At 43.1% G+C, this 8,568-nt stretch overlaps 1 long non-coding RNA gene across 1 annotated transcript in view; it reads right to left on the reverse strand.

Annotated features, from left to right (window-relative positions):
- LOC123521644 overlaps positions 1–6,960 on the reverse strand; it is a 17,626-nt gene extending 10,666 nt beyond the window's left edge. The window contains exon 1 of the long non-coding RNA XR_006680033.1: positions 6,877–6,960. This is a non-coding gene — a long non-coding RNA (uncharacterized LOC123521644). The remainder of the gene's footprint in view (positions 1–6,876) is intronic.
- Positions 6,961–8,568: the final 1,608 nt, after the last annotated feature.

Raw genomic sequence — 8,568 nt, forward strand, 5'->3', positions numbered from 1 at the left:
ATGTTTTAGACAATACTCATGTGTATGGGCAAAAGAACTTGAGGACTGTATTTGTGACTAATTGTATAACAGGTTATTTTAGTTTCTGTTCTGTGGAAAGTGTAAAGCATTCCAACAAGGGGTTTTAATGTAGTTTTTCCTTTTTCTTTTTTTTTTTTTGCACCCATGCTGTTGATTGCTAAATGTAATGGTCTGATCATCACGCTAAATAAATGTCTTTTTAAAAAGAAAGAGTTGCTTGTACAACTTAACTAATGGAGGAGATAAGACCATAATATGTAGCACCTTCTCAAGGGATTCATATGTGTCAAAGTTGATCTGGGCTCCACGGAATTTTTCAATGAATGATTTCTCAGAAGCAGACCACCAGGCCTTTCTATAGTGTCACCTCTGGGTGAATCCAAACCTGCAACCTTTCAGCTAGCAGGTGAGTGCCTAATCACATGGCACATGGGACCCCAGCTCTATCATTAGTCCCTTAAGGTCTACCCAATCTTCTTGCAAGCTGCAAAACGAGGCCAGAAGTGTTTAGCCTTCAAGCTTATGTATGCATCTACTACTGGGAATCCCAGAAAGAATGCACAGCTGTAAAACATTATTGGATTGTTTAATGATCTAACAATTCTTACATGTTGAATTGTAGAGGCTAAAGAAAAAATTTTAATCTTCCATCAGGTTGTATTTTCAAGATAACTTCTATTTTCTTTGGCTCTCTTGAGAACACCCAGCTCAGGTTTTTAAGGCTTGGTGGCATTAGGTGAAATGCAAGGTCGTGCTAAGTTGATTTAGTGCATTATTAGCTGTTTATACAGTACTGAAGCGGCACATGACGTAGTGAAAAATGACTTTCCGATCTCAGGGAATAAATCAGGGCTAGCAAGTGATTCCACTTAATACTTAACTTTAGCAAGTAAAATATTACACCTGTTATTATTCAGGGCAAACACAGAGTCCCTTCCATTTGTTTATTGAGGAAACAATTTATTTGAGGACATTTAATTGCAATAGTGAAACCTGACTTGGGGGTTAATCCCAGTTTATAGATGCAATTAAAAACAGTGTGTGCTGTGTCTCATATTTATTATCTAGAGGTAGGATGTTGACACAGCCTGAGTGTTGAGATGGGTGTGCTTGAGTGTATCTGCGCTGAGAGAGGTGTAAGGTGGCGATGGCAGTCGTGTATGATGAACACAACTATTTGTGCTCTGTGTAAGCGTTTGCATAATCTAATTGGGAAAGGACTTCTAATTTGATTTTACTTGGAGCAATATGGCTTCAAATTGTTATATAGATTCAGCACTGTTTGGTTTCTTGTCAATGATTCATGGTATTTTAATGCCCAACAGGCAAATAGGAAAGCTCATCACATATTTGGCAGCATTCCACAATGGACTTGGCCTGAATTCCACCCCTCCTACTTCCCCAACTGTTAGCTCTCTATTCTCCTAGATCTCCAATGTTACTAGCTCTTGCCTAAGTTTGTGCCTTGGCACTTCCCATCTCACAGGCTGCAAGGTTTAATGGGCCTCTTCCCTAGGAAGGCAACAGGAGGACTGGGGCAATAGCGCACCCAATCTAACCAGGACCCATCACAAGGCGTGACCAAGGAAGGCAATGAAAAAAACATTTTTAAAAATGCTCTTTTTAAAATTGGTTATGATTTTTTGCTGTTTTATTTTGGTTTAGGGGTTACATTTTTTTAACCTTTATTTTGGCTTAAACATTTTTTTTAAATACTTAACGACCAGTACTTGGTTGTTTATTTAATTTTTCTACACTTCTTATGTAGGACCCCTGGTGGCACAGTGGTTATGAGTTGGGCTGCTAACCATAAGATCCGCAGTTCGAAACTACCAGCTGCTCCACAGGAAAAAAATGGGGTTTTCTTTTCTTTTTTTTTTTAAAACATTTTATTAGGGGCTCATACAACTCTTATCATAATCCATACATACATCAATTGTGTAAAGCGCATTTGTACTTCATTCTCAAAACATTTTCTCTCCACTTAAACCAAATGGGGTTTTCTACACGGGTCATGAATTACAGTCTGGGAAAGGCACAGGAGCAGTGCTACCTTGTCCGGTAGGGTCACTGTGAGTGGGCATCAACTCAATGGCAGGGAGTGAGTGACACACTTAATGCATGAACCGAATCAGAACTGCTGGGTGTTTCCTACCTCTTTCTGCCCACCCCTCTCCCCAGTCCCCAAAGTATATCTTTAGAACATCTTGGTGTTTCCTACTTCTTTCTGCCCACCCCTCTCCCCAGTCCCCAAAGTATAGCTTTAGAACATCCTGGTGTACCACAGAGAGCTCTCCTGTGACTTTTCTGATTCACATGAGCCTCTTATACTTGGTTTGCACACTCCCTTGTGTCTTTGTGTGTTCTAACGACTTCACTGCGGGGTGCCTAGTGTGTGGCTTCTGACATACCTGTGGTTGAACCCCAGTCCTAAACCAACAAAAAGAAACTGGCTAATATAGTAGTCGTACCTGGCTTTTCACTAGAAGTACCCGAGCTCTATCCTGTTTATTGCTTGTTTTGGATTCTACTGTGTTGCCCTAAAGTATGTGATCCCCGAAGTAAAGTGGATCGTTCTAGGTAAAGTCGAGGGGCAGCCTGAAGAGGAGGCCCTCGAGATGAGTTGAGTCCGTGGCTGAAGCTCAAACGTCACAATTGTAAGGACTGGCGCAGGATGGCGCAGAGTTTTGTTCTGCTGGGTGTAGGTTGCTGAGAGTCGAATCGAATTGATGGCACCTAACACGCCAACAATAAAGTCGTGCTGAGTCACCTGTGAATGTGATCCTGTTTGGAAATAGGCGGTTGCTTTTGTTATATAAATGAGACCAGACCGTGGTAGGAGGGATCCAACCCTAACTGATGTGGATTTTTCATGTGTGTGTGTGATGTGGTTGAAAGTTTAGAGAGCAATGTGGACTTCCCATCCAACAATCCATACGCATCAGGGGTTTGTGACAGCGATCATCATCCCCACAGTGAGACAGCGGTCTTCCCTCTTCCTCTCCGATCACCTCCATTCATCCTTCTTTCTATCGCTTCCTACCTTCGGACATTTATTCCTGAGCACATGCTGCCCTGGGGAATCTCACGTGGTTGCTTGTCCTGAGGTGTTCATACCTCCCTGGTGTCACTGTTCACCTTATAGACCTATCATTTGTCTGAAAGTTGTGTCATGGGATAAATTCAATCCCAAGCCTGACCGCCATTGAGTGCATTCTGACTCATAGCAACCCTGTAGGACAGGCTAAAACTGACCTTGTGGGTTTCTGAGACTCTTTGTGAGACTAAGCAAGCCTCATCTTTCTCCCAAAGAGCGACAGGTGGTTTCAATCTGCTGACCATGCCGATTGCAGCCCAACCTGTCACCATGGGACCCTAATCACTCTGACTTTTTATAAATAAAGACCAGGGCAGACACAGAGGCACACCCAGTTACTTTTGCTAAGAACTGGTAGTTAACCCATGCCGCCTCTGTATCACTCACTTATTCACTACCACTGCTTCCAACTCACAGCAATCCTCTCGTGGTTAGAAGGATGAGCTAAATGATGACCACCAGCTAAAGAAGTTTCTGCAGACGCATTAATTAGTTTGTAGAGAGAGAATTTGGTGTATTATAATTTGGTGAACTTGCATGTTCCTTTCTCAACTGAATAGGTGCACTCTTGTTTCTCTGAGATTCTCCTAACAGCTCTTCAATCTCTCTTTCTTTGGTTCACCTATTAATCAGTTAAAAGAACTTTGGTATATTCTATCCAAAAATGTTAATTAAAAACTAATTAATTAATTGGTTGTTAATCTGGCTATTTTTTGCCAAGAGTAACCCAGCTGATGTGGAGAACCATAGTGAGTGAAAAGAATATGTGCTTTGCCCAAACAGATATAGCTCCGAGTCCTTGCTCTGCCACTTGCTAGATGAGTGATCTGAGGGCAAATCAAGAAAATTGCCTAAGTTTCTGTCTCCTCATCTATCAAAGTAGGCATAAAAACACATCCAGCGGAAAACTGTTATGAGAATTAAATAGAATATATACAGTAGCTGGACTGTCCTAGGTACTCAATTTGAATAACCTCCATTGAGCTACTCCATATTAAAAAACAAAGGATTTCTTACATTTATTTTATAATCTTCATAATCATTTTATGAGGATGGCAAAACAATTTTTTCACAGATGAAATTGATACCCAAAGGGGGAAAAAAAAACCAACAAATTGCAAAAGCAATAGTTAAGCAAGTGACAAACCAGAACTAGTTATTCTTCCACCAAAATAACACTTTGGCACAGTTTCCTTTGCATTCTGAGGTTCTCCTTTTTAGAGTCTGATCAAAATTAAAAATTGTCTCAGATACACCTGTCTATATATAAATACCAAGCTTTAAGCTCATGTTACAGCCCATCTCTCTACAGGGCATGCCATTTTCCCCTGTTTTGTACTTGGTTATATAAGGTGGTGGTTTCTCATTGTTTCTCATCTGCACATTTTCCTCCTCCAACAAGATATCCCACCACCCATCTGTCCGTTTTGTTGCTGTGATACCGGAAGCCATGACACTGATATTTCCAATACCAACAGGGCCACCCAGGTTGGACAGGTTTCAGTAGAGCTTCCAGCCTAAGAGTAAGAAGAAAGGCCTGGTGACCTACTTCTGGAAACCAGCCAATGGAAACCTTATAGATCATAACAGAACACTGTCTGACTCACTCATTTTGTTTCAGGAGGGATCAGTCTCTGGAGAGGACATCATATTTGGTGAAACTGAGGGCTAACAAGGATATCGGACACCCTCGGTAAGCTGGACTGATGTAATAGCATGAACACAAACATGCCAGTGATCATGAGAATGATGCAGATCTATGCAGCATTTTGTTCTGTTATCCTTTAGTATCAAGCTAGTTACACAAAGGGGCTTCATTAAGATTTGCTAGCTTGTTGTTGTTATGTGCTGCTGTCCAATTAATTTTTATCTTTACTTGTTTATTTTAATTAATCATTTTATTGAGAGCTGTTACAGATATCATAACATTGCATAGTTCAATCACATCAAGCTGTATTGTACAACTGCTACCACAGTTTCAAAAACGTTTTCTTTCTTCTTTAACTCCTTGATATCAGCTCCCCTTTATCCCTTCCCTCCCCCACCCTTCCAACCAGGAACATTTCCCCCCCTATAATGGTTTTGGGGGGTTGGGTTTTTTTTTGTTGCCATGTCTTACACAATCCAATCTATCCATTCACAGACAATTCCGTTGTCTGAGTAGGGTTGCAGTCATCAATGCGATCAGCTCCCTATTCCCTCCTCCCCCACCTCTCTTCCTGTACCCCCCAGGGAACCATTACTCCTGTTACTGTTTTTGAAGGGTTATCTATCTTGGCTTTCATCTTAAATATACAAATGAAAGTTAATTTTGACTCATACCAACCCTATGTACAACAGAACAAAACACTGCCTCGTCCTGTGTCATCCTCACAGTCATTCCTATGTTTGAGCCAATTTTTTTTATCCAAATTTTATAGCAACTCTGTCAATCTATTTCATTGAGGGTGTGTTAGTCTGGGATGACTAGAGAAACAAATTCAGAGACACTCATACATATATAAGAAAGAGCTTTACGTACAAGAGCAATTGAATATTGAGAAGACAGCCCAGCCCAGTCCAGATCAAGTCCATAGTCCAATATTAGTCCATATGTCTGATATCAACCTATAAATTCCTCTTCAAACTCACGAAACACATGCAATGATGCCAAATTCAGGAAGTTCACAGGCCAGTGGGTAGAAAGTCTTGTGGATCCAGTGGCAGTGGAAGCATCTCAGCACTGGCATGGGTCTCCACGTGGCTCCTTCAGCTCCAGGGACCTAGTGTAGCTCCATGTGTCTTGTCAATGGAAATGTCTCACAGGGAGTGAGTACATGTTCTGACTCCAACAAGCTATTTATCTCTGTTGTGCCTCCAAATGAGGTCATCAAGCTGTGACCCGATTGACAGGCTAAACACCACCCCTTCACTCTTAAGTCTCAAATTGACAACAGATTATGTAACTACCACAATGAAGAAACCAAAAGACCATTCTAAAGACCAGAAAGGAAGAAAAGACAAAATGCACATCAAAAGAGGCTCTGAAACGGGCTCTTTAGCATACCGTACTAGCTAACATAGAAGGAAGAAATGATGACATAAAAGCTGAGCAAAAGAGTCCAAAGGGAAAATTAAAAACCTGGAGTTAGAAAGCCAAAAGGAAAAACACACAGCATTTCTCAAAAAACCCCCAACAAAACAGAAGAAAAAAATTGGACCTTGAATTACAATGTTGAAAGATTCTGTGGGTAAAATATTGAACCATGTAGGAAGCATCAAAAGAAGATGGAAAGAATACAGGGCCTCTGTATGGAAAAGAATGGTTGATGTTGAACTGTTTCAGGAGGTAGCGTGTGAATGTGCTGACTTAGATGATGTTAAATAGCCTATAAAGATAGAAATGTACACACAGTGCCACTCAAGAGCAGAAGGAGGGGGCGCCTCATCCTTCTTCCTGGCCCTGAATGTGCGATGCAGCAACCCAGAGGGTGGCAGGCCGGGAAAGAAGTTTCTCCCAGAGACTATCCTTTCAGTCAGCGCTCATTTACTCCAACCCAGCCGATTCCCCACTTTGGGAAATTACCTGGGCTCCCTAAGGCCTTTGGCTTGCCTGTGTTAGCACCATTTCACTGATCATTTTCAGTCTGAACCACAGATAGGAAAAGAAAAATCAATCCACTTTACCTTGTGGCATTGGCTTGCCTGTGTTAGCACCATTTCACTGATCATTTTCAGTCTGAACCACAGATAGGAAAAGGAAAATCAATCCACTTTACCTTGTGGCATAGGCCTGATGAACGCGTGGGCGAGGAAGTTGGTCAGGTGCTCTCCGGAGTTCAATGATCTCAGCTAGTGTTTTCTTAAAACAAAACAGAAAACAACTCACAGCCATAGAGTAGACGCCAACTCAGTGACCTTATATCCCCCTTTAACCCGACAGTAGATAAACCCAGCTAATAAGCCATACAGAGCCAGATGAGCAAATTTTGAATTTATCCAGTAGGTGGATTCAGAGTGGACAAAAGGGAAGGCCTGGCTTTATATCACGTGGGGGGGGGGGGCGGGGCAGAGGAAGCTAATCCATGTTTATGGTTATTTATATGACTAGAGAATCTTAAGAAATCTCTTTCCATATCATTCTGGGGATTTCAGGGTTGCCTCCTTCTATCTTAGCCAATGTCTTTGAACATATTGGCTGCCTGCTTCAATTGATCTAAAACCCTTCTCTCCCACCAAAATATACTGTTTTGTTAAAGACCCTTGCCTTCTCAGCTAATCTTGTTCCCTGAGAGCAGGTAGCACCTGGCAGGTATTCTCTACAGAGGCCAAGAAGAGCTGTGGACTGGGTCCTAATTTCAGCTGCACCCTTTTGAATTTGAGACTCAAGCCTTCTTTGGATTTAGTTGACCTCTAAAGCCCAGACTTGTTACTGTACCTGAGGGTCCCCACATGGAGAATTTCACCTTTGATATACCACTGCCCTGCAAGGCCCGGACTTAATGGGCTAAAACTCTCCCATCCAGTGAGCCAGCGGAACCTTCCTAGCCTGTGAGGTAGAGGTCTCCTTCAAGGGTCCCCCTCACCCTTGATGCCTGGGAAAGAAGACAGGACTCAGGGCGTGTGCCCTGTTCTACGAGGCCGGAACAGCTTCGTGGATCCTCAATAAACCATCTCCGTACTTCTTGCCATATAGGCTCTAAGGAAGAAGAGTTTCCTTGTGAGAAAAACCTGAGATGATTAGGTTTCTCGGGGGAAGTCCTAGGTAGGAGTGACTTATTTAAAACGCACAAAACGAAAAAGTTTCAACCTTACAGGGTCAGTGACTTTATTCAAGGACAAGAACTCAGAAAAGGCGGGTGGGCAATGGTTACACAATCCAAAGACTAGGAATGATATCACTGACTTGTACACGTAGAAACTAAATGGATCGATGGATTAATTGTATCTGTAATTGTATTTATTAATTGTAGTTGTATTGTCAACACAAGTTTTTGGTTGTTGTTTTAATACACAAAACAGGTAGGTTTCTAACTTAGGCCCCTTGAAGAGGGGTGGGGGCAAACGAAAGAGCCCCTGCAATCTCTGGCCTGAGGAAACTCCCAGGCCCCCTTGACACATACCCCCGCCGCAAGTCACCCTGCAAAGAAAGCCCTGAAGACCCACGGCTGCCCAGGTGCGCGAGAGCCCAGAGAGGGTGCGAGGGGCAGGCTTAGCTGTGGGAAAGGAAAGGAGGGCCCTGGCATTAACGAAACACAATGGGTCAAACAGGTGTTAACTGTACCGTTGGACTGAGCCTTTAACCCCTTCCACCTTCAGCCTCCAGGGACGCACGATTGGTCGCACACCCACCTCGGTGTCTGGGGCCACGCCGCCGAGCCCGCCGGAGCCCAGCCTGGTGGGACCGCGGGGCGGGCGGGCGGAGGGTCGGGGCAGAGAGCGGGGCGCGGTCCCCGCCCGGTGAGTTTCTC

Source organism: Echinops telfairi, unplaced genomic scaffold (genome assembly GCF_000313985.2).
Source record: "Echinops telfairi isolate 266 unplaced genomic scaffold, ASM31398v2 ScPeMD7_31;HRSCAF=116, whole genome shotgun sequence".
NCBI lineage: Eukaryota > Metazoa > Chordata > Mammalia > Afrosoricida > Tenrecidae > Echinops > Echinops telfairi.